Genomic DNA, 14936 nt, shown 5'->3' on the forward strand with positions numbered 1-14936 from the left:
GCTGCCTCCTGCACACCCCCTACTGGGGATCGAGCCCCCCACCTGGGCATGTGCCCTGACCAGGAATCAAACCTCGATCGCCTAGATCATAGATTGATGCTCAACCGCTGAGCCACGCTGGCCAGGCAAGTCTGTGCTTTTAATCCCAGTACTGTGCTCCATCTTACAAGACCAGCAAATGCATTTGTAATACAAGGTAGATTGTGGCAAGAGCCTCAACGATGAAATGATCATGTGATTGCCTGGAAGGATCCATGCTCCTCTATAATTGCCCCTTCTTATGAGCCATTTCCTGTCCAGAAAATTTAGCTTGCTCCATGTTAGGGGAAGTTCATATTTGATGTTTATAAATGAAGTAAAAATGATCTGTTTATATCCACTTGTGCTTTGGCAAACTGATTTATTATTTCATTTAAGTGGTATTTGCTTTCAAAAATAAGCTGAATTCATCCTAAAGCCTTAAAAAAAAAAAAAAATCAATGTACAACACTTCACAGTTTTGACCATTTCTTTGTTTATTTATTTAATTACCTATAGACATTACGTCGAATCATCTAAGTTTATCTGTTTGTTCCAGTCTCAAGGCAGATCCAGGGTTTGTGGGACCTGATTATTATTTGGGAGGCCTTCTTTAAGAAAGAGAACACAGCCTAGCTGGTATGGCTCAGTGATAGAGCGTTGACCTATGAACCAGGAGGTCATGGTTCGATTCCCAGTCAGGGCACACGCCAGGTTGCAGGCTCGATCCCCAGAAGGGGGCTGATTGATGATTCTCATCATTAATGTTTCTATCTCTCTCTCCCTCTCCCTTCCTCTCTCTAAAATCAATAAAAACATAAAAAATAAAAATAAAAATAAAGAAAGAAAAAGAACACAATGAGAAATGTAAAAAGTTAGACAGCAAGGCTGTAGCAGGGACCTGTCCAAGGGAAATTTCCTACAGCTCAAGCTCCATTGGTTCCATGGCAAATCCACTTAGGGTCTCTCATCTTTGATTCTTATGAGCATTCCATAAAACTATCACAGCACCCTTACTTTTTACTTCAAAACTACAGCTATATCCCCCCTTTAAAAAATGTTTCATGAAAACCAGAATTTAGGAAACTTAACATCGGGGGCAATTATGCATCCTACTTCAAAGCGATTTTCAGAAAAGTAGAATTACAGATATAGCCACTGCAGTGCAGTGTTTTGCCTACAAACCACATAATTAAGTATGATAGGTGGGTGAGGGGGCAGAGAAATTTAAAATATTATGACTCTTTGCCAAGACGAAGCCAATGAAAAACAAATAAAAGTATCAGAAATCACATTTTACGTCAATGAACACATTATTGGATTCACCAAATTTTCCATTGCATTGAATGAAACAAGAGCCCATTTTATAGGAGAGGGTGGAGGAACATTAGAATCGCGGAGGCAGCCCAGGCCTAATGTAGCACCTGGGGTGGAGAGAGTCCAATTCAATATACAGCTGTAGGATGAATAAATTAGTGAGTGACTGAATATATATGTTGGAAGAACAAAAAGAAAGACAGATGGTGCTAATAGTGGCTGCAAGCCCAACAACCCCAACTTACAATTGTATCTTTTATTTCTAAACCATTAGCAAGCAGTCTGGGGGAGGCAGTTAGATATGTCCCCTGGGTCTCTCATTGTAACAAATGTCTTGATGTTTATAAAGTTTGGAAGCCTGGGATGGGATCTGATTCACAATCACGGGCATAGTATGCTTATGGGTGGGATTCTTTGAAGAACTTGGAGAAAACGCTTTTAGAAACACTCATTCCTTCTGGTCCCCTGTATATTTGTACTCACTCCCCCTCTGCATCTCTGGATATGATCAACACGCTTTTTCCCAAACTCAGGATGCTCCATTCCACGGTATATCATTTTGGGTCATTAACTAACAGGACTCAATATTAATGTTGGCCTTTTCCATGCCTCTTGAACAAAGTGTTTTCAGCCAAAAATATTAAACTAGTCAACCGCTCTTTTCCCCTGTCAGAGAAACAGCCAGCATCCTGAAATCACAGCTCATTTGTACCGCATGGGCGTGAATATTCAGACTCCATTTGTCTCCAGCTCTTAAAGGCTGGTGTTAGAGTGAATGATAGACATTTTGTTTTGAATTAGCAAAAAAGAGGAGAGAAAAAAAGTCTAAGTAATAAGTTTGGCCTAAAATATCTATTTCGGGGAATGCAGCTCTGCCATCTCCTCTAGTAAAAGTCAATTAAAAAAATCGAGATTTAATTTGACATTAAGTTGGACCTGGAAAACAGAGACTGGTGGGAAGGAAAATGTCTCAGATTTTTCCCCTCCTTGGATTCGGTGCTTGTTCTGCTGAATCCCATTGGAGGCTCGTTGCATGGAACAGGGCAAGATGTTCACACTTTGTTTTGTTGAATGTATCAAAGCAGAGTTTGGAAGCGGTTGAGTCTGTGTCCTTGAGCTGTACAAATTCTATCACAGTTGGAACCTCAGATAAGACTTTTGATAGTTTTGGTCAAAAGCTATATAGCACCATCATTCTGTTTCTCTTTACTGCATACTTGCTCATGCTTATTGGAACTAAAGGCTGGAAAGTTCTAGACAAGGACTTCTGGCGCCACTGTCTGCTTTTCTCCCTGCCATCTGTGCCCCCTATCTCAGCGTGTCCACCTTGGCACAACCTCTTTCCATCAATAGCCATGCTAGGCAGGGATGTGTGATTTCACAGAGGTGCCTCTCAAGGCCAGGTGTGATCACCTGGCCAGGAAAATGCCATCATTTGGCCAAAGTTTAAAAATCTGTCCATAGTGATGCTGGAATGTTCTCCTACCCTCTTTATTTGAAGGTTTCCAGAATGTCAGGAAGTCATGGGAATTCGTGTTCCTCATGTCCTCTCAATCCCTAACCAGGCTTGAGTTCATTGTATGTTTTCCCCCTTTTGCTCCATGACAAGGACCTGAAAGCAGTCTCCTTGGGGTAAGATGCTTAGGGAAGGAGTGGATTCAAGACTTTCTCACACGTGAACCTCGTTCTGCAACCACAACCAGAAATATACAGAAAAGACTCTTAGTGGAAGAAAGTCCCCTCTAGGTCGTGCTCCAACAAGCGTGGGCACATGAACTAAACAGAAGACCCAACACTTTGTCAAGGGTGTCCAGGGAGGCTTGTTCAGTAAAACTCAAGGAAAAAGGGAAGAAAAATCTTCTCTTTCCACTCCATCTGGAGCTTCAAGTGACTCCAAAAATATTGGCCCACAGTGGTTATAAAACCTCCCATTTATGCTGTTCTAAAACAAGGGCAAAGCCTGCACACAACGCAGAGCACTTGTTCCACATGTTCATAGGAAAATTATCGTTCTCTCCAAGTCCTTGAGCTGCCCGAAATTAATGAAACACAGTCGGGAGGCACCTAGGCTGGCCACTGCCACCATTCATCTGGAACACCCCACCTAGGCTACTCATAGGTTGCAGAACTGTTTTCTCTGGACTTTAAAATTTCTCTGTATAGATAAATAATAATTTGCATAAAAATCACTGACTCGTGTCACTGACCCTTTGGGTAGCTATGAGAAAACTGGCATCTTTTTCCTGGCTCTGTGAAGAACACCAAGAGGAAAGTATGGAAGAAGGTACTTGAGGAAAGCTGGTATCTTGAAGTTCATGATTTTAAAAGATGGGTGGTGCTTTGCTGAGAAGGCGGAGGAAGCTTCTGGACCTCTGATAGCCTCTTTTGCTGATAGTCAGACAATGCAAAGAAAGATCAAGGGTTTCTGCTAAAGAAAGAGAGCTAAGGGAGAGATAAAAAGATAAAAAACAGGGAAGGAACTTAAAAGAAAAGAAAGAACCCTTTAGAAAATAAAAGAGAAACAAGTACCTTTTCCCCTTTTACTTGCATTACAGGAAGCGGGGAAAATTAGGGAAATTCAGTGCTGGGGTAAATAAACATGGCCCCATTAGAAAAGACGTTTGATGGTAGAGCCCGAAGCCGAGAAGCTTGTTATGGCTATAATGACCCATGGCCGATCTACACTCCACCAGCCCCTACTCTGGTCATGCTGTGAAGCCCTAAAATGTTTCCAAAGCTTCCTCTAAAGCATGGGTGGTGTGGGGGGATCAGCAGGGAACACTGGACTAAAAAGGGAGTTCAAGGAACAAAAGAGGCACATTCCCCCCAACTGGTCTCTTTACTGTCTAGACAAGACAATATTCCATGGCACCTGACCCTGAAAAGGTCCTGTCTTCTGTCTTTTTGGACATTAAAGGTCTAATCCTGGGCCTTTCCTGCTGTCCAGTCTGATCTGCCCTAATTGGCTGATGAAGGAAATGGTCCCAAAGGAAGGTATTGATGTGTGAGACCCCTGGGCAGGCAGCTAGGGAGTCAAACACATGTTCATGAGTGGAGTTAGCTAGAGGGGAGCAAAGTTGGGTAGGGCAAGCCCCCCAGGAATGGTTTGGGACATATCCTACAAAAGACAGGAAAGCAGAAGGCATAAAAAAGGACCAAAGAAATAAAAGGAGAGAGAAATAAATAGACATACATTAGCTAATATACATGTCCTTACAAACCCTCATCAGAAGTATCATGGAGATTTCTTTCCCTTGAGAGGGTTCCTCTCCTGTTATTTATCAGGAAAACTTGCTGCATACAATTTTTGGTGGCATTTTTAAGTCACTGCTCCTCTCCCTCCACACAGTCTCTCTGGGTAGCCTCACCCACTGTCATGGTTTTAATTCCTACGTATAGGTTATGGCGTATAGGAATTCGCACCTTAAAAAAATTCCCTACATTGGAATGCTGGTATAGATTATAGAATCCACCCCACAAGGCTTCCCATCCATAACCCTCACACTGCAGTAAAGGCCACAGGTGATCAGAAAAAAAGCAAGGAATTAGTTGCCTGGATTGTAAAGGAACACTCCTCAATTTCAAAAATTATGAAATGCTATAAGGAAATGAGAGATATACATACAAAGGACTATAACAGACGGCAAAAGAGACAAGGGCTCTGAGAGTGACTCCGATGCTATGGGCTTAGTTCAGAAGAGAAGAATCAGAGAGAGGTCCACGTGCAATAAGCTAAACATCAGCATATTGGAGAAAAAATGCTGATGGAGAGTTATGGACTGAACTGTGTCCCCCCAGATCCACATGTTGAAGTCTCAATCCCCAAGGATCGAACCCACAACCTAGGTATGTGTCCTGGCTGGAAATCGAACCCACAACATTTTGGTGCACAGGACGATGCTCCGACCAACTGAGCCACCTGGCCAGGCTGCCCACATCTTGATCTTGGACTTCTAGCCTCCAGAACTCTGAGAAAATAAAGCTTTGTTGTTTCAGCCACCCAGTCTGTGGTATTTTGTTATGGTAGCCATAGCAAACTAATACAGGGTGTAACTGATACAACCCTGAAACAATAATTGCTGAGAACCACGCTAAATTCCTTGAGAACTTTTCTTCCTGCTGATGCCAACTTCGGTAAAATTGTGAACAAGTGAAGTTTCCTTTAGTTTCTCCACCCCATACCTTTAAAAATCCCCTCTTTCTGCTCCCCAGGTAGACCTGCTGCTGCAGAAGGTCATCCCAAGCAGAAGAGAATTTGTTGAAAGTGAGGGGTACTTAACGCTCCTGACATCACCAGTGTTTGTGCAAAGGGAGGTATTCCCCTTAGAAGACTGACTCACTCCTCTTCTCTTCATTCCCTCAAGCTGTCAGCATTCTTTGCAGGAAGTGAGGACTTCGTTATTGAAAGGGGAGTGTTTTGCTTAAGATATTATGTATGCAGAAAAAATAAAGCAAAAAATCATATTACAAAACAATTCCTTCCGAACTTGAGACATTGCCTGGTAAGTAAACAACAAGGGGCACGGCAGAAAGCTTAGCTTCTCACATGCATCTTTAGGTGCAAGAATTTAGAAAATCAGGCAGAGAAGCTATATAATTGCTAAGAGCAGAGTCCCTCCCCCCCCAAGTCACATGAACTCTACTCACAGATAAGCAATCAGATATCCACACCTGAGCCTTCTTGTTGATCACCAATCCCTGTGGAATTCGATTGGATGATCTCGGAATGTTTTAATGACACCTGATATAAAGGGAAAATGGAAACATAATTAAAGGGGATGAATTTTTGGTAATGTAGACTATACATTATAAAATATTATTTTTTCTTCACGTATTATTCTAGTTAGGAACTTAAAGGAGATATGAGACATCAGTATAAATATATATTGTGCATTTTAAAGAAAAGAAATACAATTATTACAGAACCAGTCCCTAAGTTATTCTAAATAATGGGGCAGAGAAGGTGGTATCGTTAATACCAAACAGAGAGTACTGCACATGCCAGTAGTCCAAGGTAAAGGCCTTAGAACAAAGTCAAGGACACTCCGTCTCTAAGCTCAACCCTTAAGCCTACTCAGCTTCAGGCTCTCAAAGACCCTTTGCTTTGCCCAAGGTCTTCTGCCGTTGATGGTCAGGAACTTGACCAGTTGGTAGAAGAGGAGGTGCTGGAGGGTGACAAATAATTATAGAAATGTGCTAGAAGATAATCTAGAGTTAACTCTCTTGCACGTGAAACCCAGCAATAAATATTAAACATTAGACCAAAGAAATAATAACTGTGAGAATAAATCATCATCATATCCCTAAACCTGCCCAACACGATACAACGAGGGATGCTGATGAATATGAGTATGGGAACGGCAACTCTGGCCTTTTAATGCTTGCCTTTCATTCTGTAGAATAATATGGGTCTCAAGTGGACCTTAGGGACGAACTTGCTTTCTCCCACCCCGCCCTCTGTCATTTTTCACTGGAAGAAAATCAAACAAAGCTCACAGAGGTCAACGGGACTGGCTTGAAATAGCACTGCTAGAAATCGGTCCTGGAGTCCTAGATTCTCATTTTAGGTTTCAAAGGTAGAAAACTAACCAAACAAACAAACAAACCAAACTAACCCCAAAACCTGCCTAGTGCGTTACCTATGGTTTGTATGTATCTGAGGAAGGCTGGGTTGCAAACTAGGAATGCAGGCTCCTAGATTAGTCAGCAAAACCAGGCGCCGCCCACTTCCTTACTCTGAACAGGCTCTTAGGCTGCCGTTAGCTCCCTTTCCTAAATAGCCACCATGTCTTACTACTCATCCCAAATGCATGCGCCAGTGACTGTATTGTCAATACATCTAAGGTACCTTGCTGAGCATACAGGGGACGTGGACTCTGCCTTACAGGAGCCAGAAATCTAGTTAGAGCGATAAAACATATAATTACACTTCTAGGTTACAAAGCTAGAAAGTGGTAAGAGCTCCAAATCCCATTTAAATTCCTTTTCTTCTACTGTGGGCCAAATTTTGGCAGTCTTTTCTACAAGTCTGAGAAGGGGACAAGAAGAGCTGTGAGGCATCTCCTAGCTGGAAAGCTTGCCTAAGCCTGGTTCATAATCTGGTTCTCTCTAGCTCTGAGAGCCCTGCCAGTGCCAATAGGATGTTACAAAACGAATAAAGTGAAGCCATGAACAAGTTTCAGAGACGACTGTGAATGCCCCAGAACTGTAGGCCAGATTTCGAGTGTTTCAGCTTTCATTGGCTTTCTTTGATTTCCCAAAGCAGGCTCTGCTGCCCCCCTGCCCCTGCCCCCAGTTAAGAGCTACTTGCAGAGTCCTAGCGGATGGGATTTAGATGAAGAAAAGTTACAAAGTGTGTCCCTATGCATAAGTTTACAAACAAATGTGCATCAAGTGGCCTCCCTGTGCCAGGAACAGGATGGACATACACCAAGGAGCAAATAGCCGCTGTACTTGGCCTCATGGCACTTATGGCGTGCCGTCACCCTAAAATGAGGATTCTCAGACTGGCTGCATGTCAGAATCTTCTGGGATGTTTATTTAAAAATAAAACAAAACAGCCGGTGTGGCTCAGTGGTTGAGTGTCTACCTATATGAATCAGGAGGTCAAGGTTCAATTCCCAGTCAGGGCACATGCCCTGGGCTATGGGCTCGATCCCCAGGAGGGGGTGTGCAGGAAGCAGATCTCTCTCATCATTGATGTTTCTATCTCTCTCCCTCTCCCCTCCTCTCTCTGAAATCAATAAAAATACATTTTTAAAAAACAACCACATATGGGATACACCTCAGAGGCACCCAGGAATTTGCACCTTAAAATAATTCCCTACATTGGAATGCTGGTATAGATTATAGCATCCGCCCCACAAGGCTTCCCATCCATAACCCTCAGGCTGCAGTAAAGGCCATAGGTGATCAGAAGAAAGCAAGGAATTAGTTGCCTGGATTGTAAAGGAACATAATGAGAGACATCGAAATTTGTAAAGAAAAAAATTCACAGTATCTTTGACGGGAGCTCAAGAAGTTAACATTTTTCATCTTTAGTTATCTAGTGAATAGGCTTGGTAATGAAAGCACTTAGAAAGCTACGGTTCCAGGAACCTTTGAGCCCCAGGATGACTGCAAGCGACCAAGATGGTATCTGAGCCACTGTGCTCCAGGGAGAGACTTCTGTCCACTGCCCAGTCATTGGTCAGCAGATGAAGAGATGCTCGGAAAATCACAGGGCTGCAGCCTTTATCTGATTAACAATTTCCCCTGAATTCCAAACCCCTTACCTATGTTTCTCTTCTCCTTATAAGAAAGGTCGGCTTGAGATGAGATGTAAGACAGTCTTTAGGGTACATAACCCGCCGTCTTTTCAGATTGCCGGCCATCTGAATAAAGTGCCCATAAAGATCCAATCCTTGTCTCTGCTTTTGGGTTCTGGTAGCACGAAAGCTGACTTTTCCAGTTTCATATTCTGGCGACTGTGGTGGGATAGCTTCAGGACACTCAGGTGAGTCTGGGTATTTGGTGGGGAGTCCCTTTGGCTGCCTGGACTTGGGGGCCCTGGGTGTGGATTTGGAGACTCCCTAGTAGCTGCCAAGTAATTCCACTTGGGGAGTCTCCTCAGACTCTAGGCACTCCCCATTGCCTTCACTTTCATTGAATCACTGCGCTTTTTGGTGCAGAATTACAGCCCAGGGTTACGACTTAGATTGGTAGTCAGGAATTAAGGTGCCTTCTGGTTCGGTTTGTGTGATATTTCAGAGCTCTGTCTGGTAGAATGGCAGAAAGGAGCCTCAGTTCTGGGAAACAGCCCTTTGGGGCAAGTTTTGGCTGATTGGTCGACCTATGCTTACAAACCTATGACTAAAAAGAGGGTGATTTTTTATTGTAACTCTGCTTGGCTTATGTATAATCCGGACTCAGGAGAGTGCTGGCCACTGAACGGGTCTTTAAATTACTATACTATACTCAGTTAAAGTTGTTTTGTCAAAGACCAGGGAAATGAGACAAAATACCTTATGTACAAGCTTCTATGGCCTTACACAGTAAAGGTGCAGGATTAAAAAGAAATGGATTAATGATCCAGAGAAAAGGGAATTTGCCTGTGGTTGATAGCAGAAGCTCAGAAAAGAGGAACCAGGAAGATCTGGAGGTTATGGCTACTGCGAGCATGGTCAGGGTTCCCACAGCCCCTCCAGCCCTGGGAGGTCTTCCTCCTTACTGGGCTGAGGGAGCGGGAGGAGGTGAGCCTGAACTGGTCTCTCCATCCAGAACCCTCCAGGGAACCAAATGCAGTGGAGGACAAGCCCCTACTGAGGCAGGGCCATACCTTTTGTGAAGACTTCCAGTGGGAGTAGGGCCAGAGGGCCAGCTCACTGGGTATTATTGGGCACATGCTCGATTTTTCACATCAGATGTGTTAAACCTGAAAAACTCTAGTCCTTCTTATAGGGATGGTATTCCTTCTGAAATGACTTAGTTACTTCAATGTTTGCCACCCACCGTCCCAACTGGGCAGACATACAAGCCTTACTGAATATTTTGCTTACGGGGGATGAGCGGAGGTTGGTATTGGATAAGGCAAATGCAGAGGCTCGGAGACTGCACCAAGGAAATCCAGATGGGACTCCCAACCCTACTAAGGCAATACCTTTAACCCAGCCCACCTGGGACCCTAATGAGAATGGCCTTCCTCTCTTATAGCTTCGTAAGAGCTGCATCCTTGAGGGACTGTAGAACGGGGCCCCTAAGCAGAAGCCTCAGTATGGTGCAGGCAGTCCAACCAAAGCCCACAGAGGGCCCCTCTGAGTTCCTTGAAAGAATCTGCCAGGCCTATAGAAAATATACTGATCTGGATCCACAAGCCCCTGAAAATATTAGAATGGTGCATATAACCTTTATCTCTCAAAGTGCACCTGATATCAGAAAGAAACTTCAGAAATTAGAGGGGGAATAGGCATGGATCCTTCCCAATTAGTAGACATTGCCTTCAAAGTTTATAACACAGAACAGAAAAGGGCCCACGCAGCCACCATTTTCTTGGAACAGGACTCAGGGCAATTCCATCGGGCAGGCAAGAGGTGCCCGACCCCCACTTGCCAGTGATCAATGCGTGTATTACAAAGGAAAGGAGCACAGGAAAAATCAGTGCCCCAAGGGAGGGAAAAGGGTTCGAGTCTGAGAACTCAGAGTTATGCTGGGAAAAGGAAATAGCTCTGACGATGAGTGACAGGGCCCAGAGGTGCAATGATTACAACCTATTAGACACCCCACAGAGGCAGGAACCTTCCACGATTTTGGGGGAGACCATGAGCCCTGGCTTAAAGGACCTAAAAGTAGAAGGAAGAATTCTGTTACTATATGTAGATGACCTCTAATTATTGGGACATCATTTCAGCAATGTCTAACCAATACTGTAGCCACCTTGCTTGAACCGTCTGGCATCTTGTAGCTATAAAGCATCTGCACAGAAGGCCCAGATTTGCCAATGAGCAGTATGGTTTCTTGGATTCCTGCTTGAACCTGGCAAAAGGAGTCTTATGAGGGACAGAAAAGAAACCATAATTCAAATGGAAGTTCTCAGTACCAGAAAACAGCTAAGAAGCTTCCTGGGAATGGCGGGCTACTGCCATATTTGGATTCCAAGGTTGGGCTCATTGCTAAACCATTGTAGGAAGCCCTGAGAGGACCAGAACATAGCCCTTTAGAATAGATAAAGGAGTACACTCAGGCTTGAGTTCCTGGAGGCGCACATGGCTTCTGCACAGTCCTGGGGCTTCCAAACCTACTAAAGCCCTTTCAATTACATGTTCATGAAAGGCAGAGCATTGCCTTGGAGTCCTCCACCAAATGCTTAGTGACATTCTAAAACCCACCGCATACTTGTCAAAGAAACTGGATCACAACGGCCAGCCTGCTTGAGAGCTGTGGCATCACCTGAGAGCTTTTACAGGAAGCTGAAAAGGTTTTCTTGGGACAGTCTATTGCCATGTAGGCACCCCACCAAGTGTTGAGCCTGCAAAAGCTAAAATGAAATTTGTGGCTCACTACTGCCGGAAGAATGGGCAGGTACCAAGCAATTCTTCCTGAGAGCCCCAATGCCTCCCTCAAAACTGTAAGTCAGTTAAATCCTGCCTCCCTTCTCTTGGAGCTGACTCAGCCTTGCTAATGCATGACTGAGCTGAAATAACTGATGAGGTTTATTCTAGCAGAACTGATTGACAGGACCAACCTCTAGAAGAGGCAGACTGGACTGTATGCAGATGGGAGCAGTTATATGGACAAAGGAAGCAGAAAGGCTGGGTATGCAGTTGTGACTCTTGAAGGAACAGTAGAGACCAAGGCCCTACCCCCAAGAGCCTCTGTTCAGAAAGCTGGACTGATTGTATCAATGAAGGCATTAGAATTGTGGCAAGAAAGGAGAGTGAGTATGCATGTCGAGTTGAGGTACACTTTCCTAATTCTGTATGTACATGGTTCCATATGGAAGGAAAGAGGGCTATTAACCTCCAAGAAGAAGGAAATTAAGCATGCAGCAGAAGTGTTAAAATTATTAGAAGCTGTCCAGGTACCTTTACAGGTGGCAGGCTTCAGAAAGAGGGCACTGAAGCGGGTAAAGGAAACAATCTGGCCCATCGAGCAGGGAAAGAGTTTGCTAAAAGAATGTTTATAATGCTTTTGGTACCTGTCCTAGACTTGTCACAGTTGGACCCTGAATATTGATGGTAGACTTCGAGAAAGCTAAGAGCTGGGGTTTGGTAAAGAAGATCCCAATAGTAGATGGGGAAAGGATAAGAAAGGAGTTATGCTGCTTCCCAGACATTTAGTAGAGCCAGTCACGAAGAATTTGCATGAGGCCACTCACTATGGGAGGGATTCATTAACCACCTATATTGAACCATGACTCACAGGTCCTGGAATTTCTCAAGCCATATGGAAAGTAATAGCTAGTTGTGTCGTGTGCCAGAAAAACAACCCTGAGACAGATCCCCATCAAAAGAAAGAAGGGAAATAATACCAAGGACAATGCCTGTTTGAGGACTTTACCCAGATGCCGAGGGTCTGAGGGTGGACATATTGGTTAGTCTTTGTTGATACCTGTTCAGGATGCGCAGAAGCCTATCCTGCTAGAACTGAGAAATCCTCGCAGGTAGCGAAAGCCTTACTGAAGGAAATGATTCCTTGCTTTGGCCTACCTGGCAGCATCCAGAGCAATAATGGATCTGCTTTCATTTCAGAAATTACACAGAAGGTTAGGGAATTTTTAGGAATCAAGTGGAGTCCACACAGCATGGGGACCTCAGGTTTCTGGGAAGGTAGAGAAGACGAATTATACTTTGAAGAAAAATATTGCCAAACTGTGTCAAGAATCTCATCTCCATTGGGATCAAGTTTTACTTATTGCCCTGCTCAGGACAAGGGTGGCTCCTCGAAGTGGGGTTCAATTGAGCCCTTATGACATTGTGTATGGGTGACCATTCCAGGCTATGGTTGGAGTGGGAGATACGTCTATAGATCAGTAAGTGAAGGTAAAAAACTCTGTAGAGCATTTAAGTTGGACTTTAGCTGTAATTAATAACCTTGCTTGTATTAGAGACCTCTCCCCGACAGGTTCACCGCATTCCTTTGAGCCTGGAGATAAGGTGCTTCTTGAGACTTGGGAGACAGGATCCCCAGAGAGCCAACGAGAAGAAAGTGAACTGGGCCTTGGGACATACTCCTCAGCACTCAACTGCGGCGAGACGGGCAGGAATAGGAGCTCGGATTCATCACAGCAGAGTAAAGAAAGCCCTGGAAGCACAATGGACCACCGAACCGCAAGAAGACCTGAAAGTCATCTTTCAAAAACAAAGACTTATATTCTTTTCATTACTTTTTGTTTAACCCCATGTTATGCAGAACTTATCCCTTTCAAACGAGATGAAAATATGTGGGTATATTTAGCAAAAAATGTTCTAAACATCCCCGACTTTTGTCTCTCGGGAGGAACCTATGTGGAACAAATTTTCACTTCGTGTCTTGTAGGTGTTTGTACTCCCCTGGAAAGCATTCAAAACTATTTCTTTTTTCAGCATATCAAAAAGACCATAACCTACTTCGATATTTATAACTGGGGACCTGCGGTAACTCTAAAGGACAGGGAAATGTTTTCCTTAAAAGTCACTAACGTAGCCCCATCTGGAGAGTGTGTAACTTTTGTCAACTGCATTAAAAACTGTTTTATGCTTTCATCGGACGTGGAGATGGGTTGCAACACCACCACTCCTGTATCTCATGCCTTTGGTCATGTCAAGTTGCCTGCGGGATGGTTCCTAATATGTGGAAGGACTGCTTATTCCTATGTGCCAGCAAACAGTGCCGGGGGCCCATGCTCTCTAGGAAGGCTGGCTTTGTTTATGCCTCAGAAGCCCCACTCCACCCAGGCTGGGCCCGAACTCTCCCTGCCGCCTGCTTGTAACAGCGATGAGCACCTTTTCAGCCCCGCTGAGTATAGATCCTTGACCACTTTTCTAATGCCAGCCATGGCAACCTCTTCGAACATAGAAGTGGGTCAGTTAGCCTGCGCTATGGTTAAGGCTCTGAATGCCACCTCTCTAGCCATCAGTGCCATCAGTCAAGAACTAGGGCAGGTTAGAGAAGCGGTGTTAGAAAACCACGCAGCTATCGACTACCTCCTGTTAAGACACAATCACGGATGCGAAGAATTCAAAGGGCTCTGCTGTTTCAACCTGACCGATAACCCGCAGCGCATAGAGAACCAAGTAAAGCAAGTAAGTGAAATAGTGTCCAAGATAAAACAGAGAGAGGGCTTCTTTGGCTTTGATTTGTCTGAACTAACCTGGCTGCCTAATATTACTGGTCTTCGAGAGGCATTTGCCGTTTTCATTCTTTTAATCTTTTTCGGCATCACGGCTTGCTGCTGCATACAATGTACCCGCTTATGTGGACACGCGGTTAAGTTTATTCCTAAGCCCCTTACAACCCTGACAAGGTTTTCTAACGCTAAGCTACTTGTTCCACAGCAAGATAATTACATGCACATGGAACCAATCTCAGAAATAAGTTAAAGACGAACAGTGGGGAATGACGGGGAGCTCAAGAAGCTGACATTTTTCATCTTTAGTTATCTAGTGAATAGGCTTGGTAATGAAAGCACTTAGAAATCTACGGTTCCAGGAACCTTTGAGCCCCAGGATGACTGTAAGCGACCAAGATGGTATCTGAGCCACTGTGCTCCAGGGAGAGACTTCTGTCCACTGCCCAGTCATCGGTCAGCAGATGAAGAGATGCTCGGAAAATCACAGGGCTGCAGCCTTTATCTGATGAACCATTTCCCCTGAATTCCAAACCCCTTGCCTACTTTTCTTCTGGATTCCAAACCCTTTACCTACATTTCTCTTCTCCTTAGGAGAGAGGTCGGCTTGAGATGAGATGTAAGACAGTCTTTAGGGTACATAACCCTCCGTCTTCTCAGATCGCTGGCCATCTGAATAAAGTGCCCATAAAGATCCAACCCTTGTGTCTGCTTATTGGTTCTGGTAGTGACAGGCAGCACGGACACTGACTTTTCTGGTTTCATGTTCCCCAAACACTCTGACAGGTCAGTATTTATT

At 44.2% G+C, this 14936-nt stretch overlaps 1 protein-coding gene across 7 annotated transcripts in view; it reads right to left on the minus strand.

Annotated features, from left to right (window-relative positions):
• CALD1 (caldesmon 1) overlaps positions 1-14936 on the minus strand; it is a 193044-nt gene that overhangs the window by 115981 nt on the left and 62127 nt on the right. For 4 of the 7 annotated variants that reach the window (XM_081147974.1, XM_081147963.1, XM_081147973.1 and 1 more), the window contains exon 2: positions 5983-6076. The exons of 1 other annotated variant lie outside the window; for it this stretch is intronic. The gene's annotated coding sequence lies outside the window, so the exon portion shown is untranslated. The remainder of the gene's footprint in view (positions 1-5982; positions 6077-14936) is intronic. 2 more of the 7 variants (XM_081147975.1, XM_081147968.1) reach the window with 1 other exon arrangement.

This window comes from Miniopterus schreibersii, assembly GCF_964146895.1.
Source record: "Miniopterus schreibersii genome assembly, chromosome: 9".
Classification (NCBI taxonomy): Eukaryota; Metazoa; Chordata; class Mammalia; order Chiroptera; family Miniopteridae; genus Miniopterus; species Miniopterus schreibersii.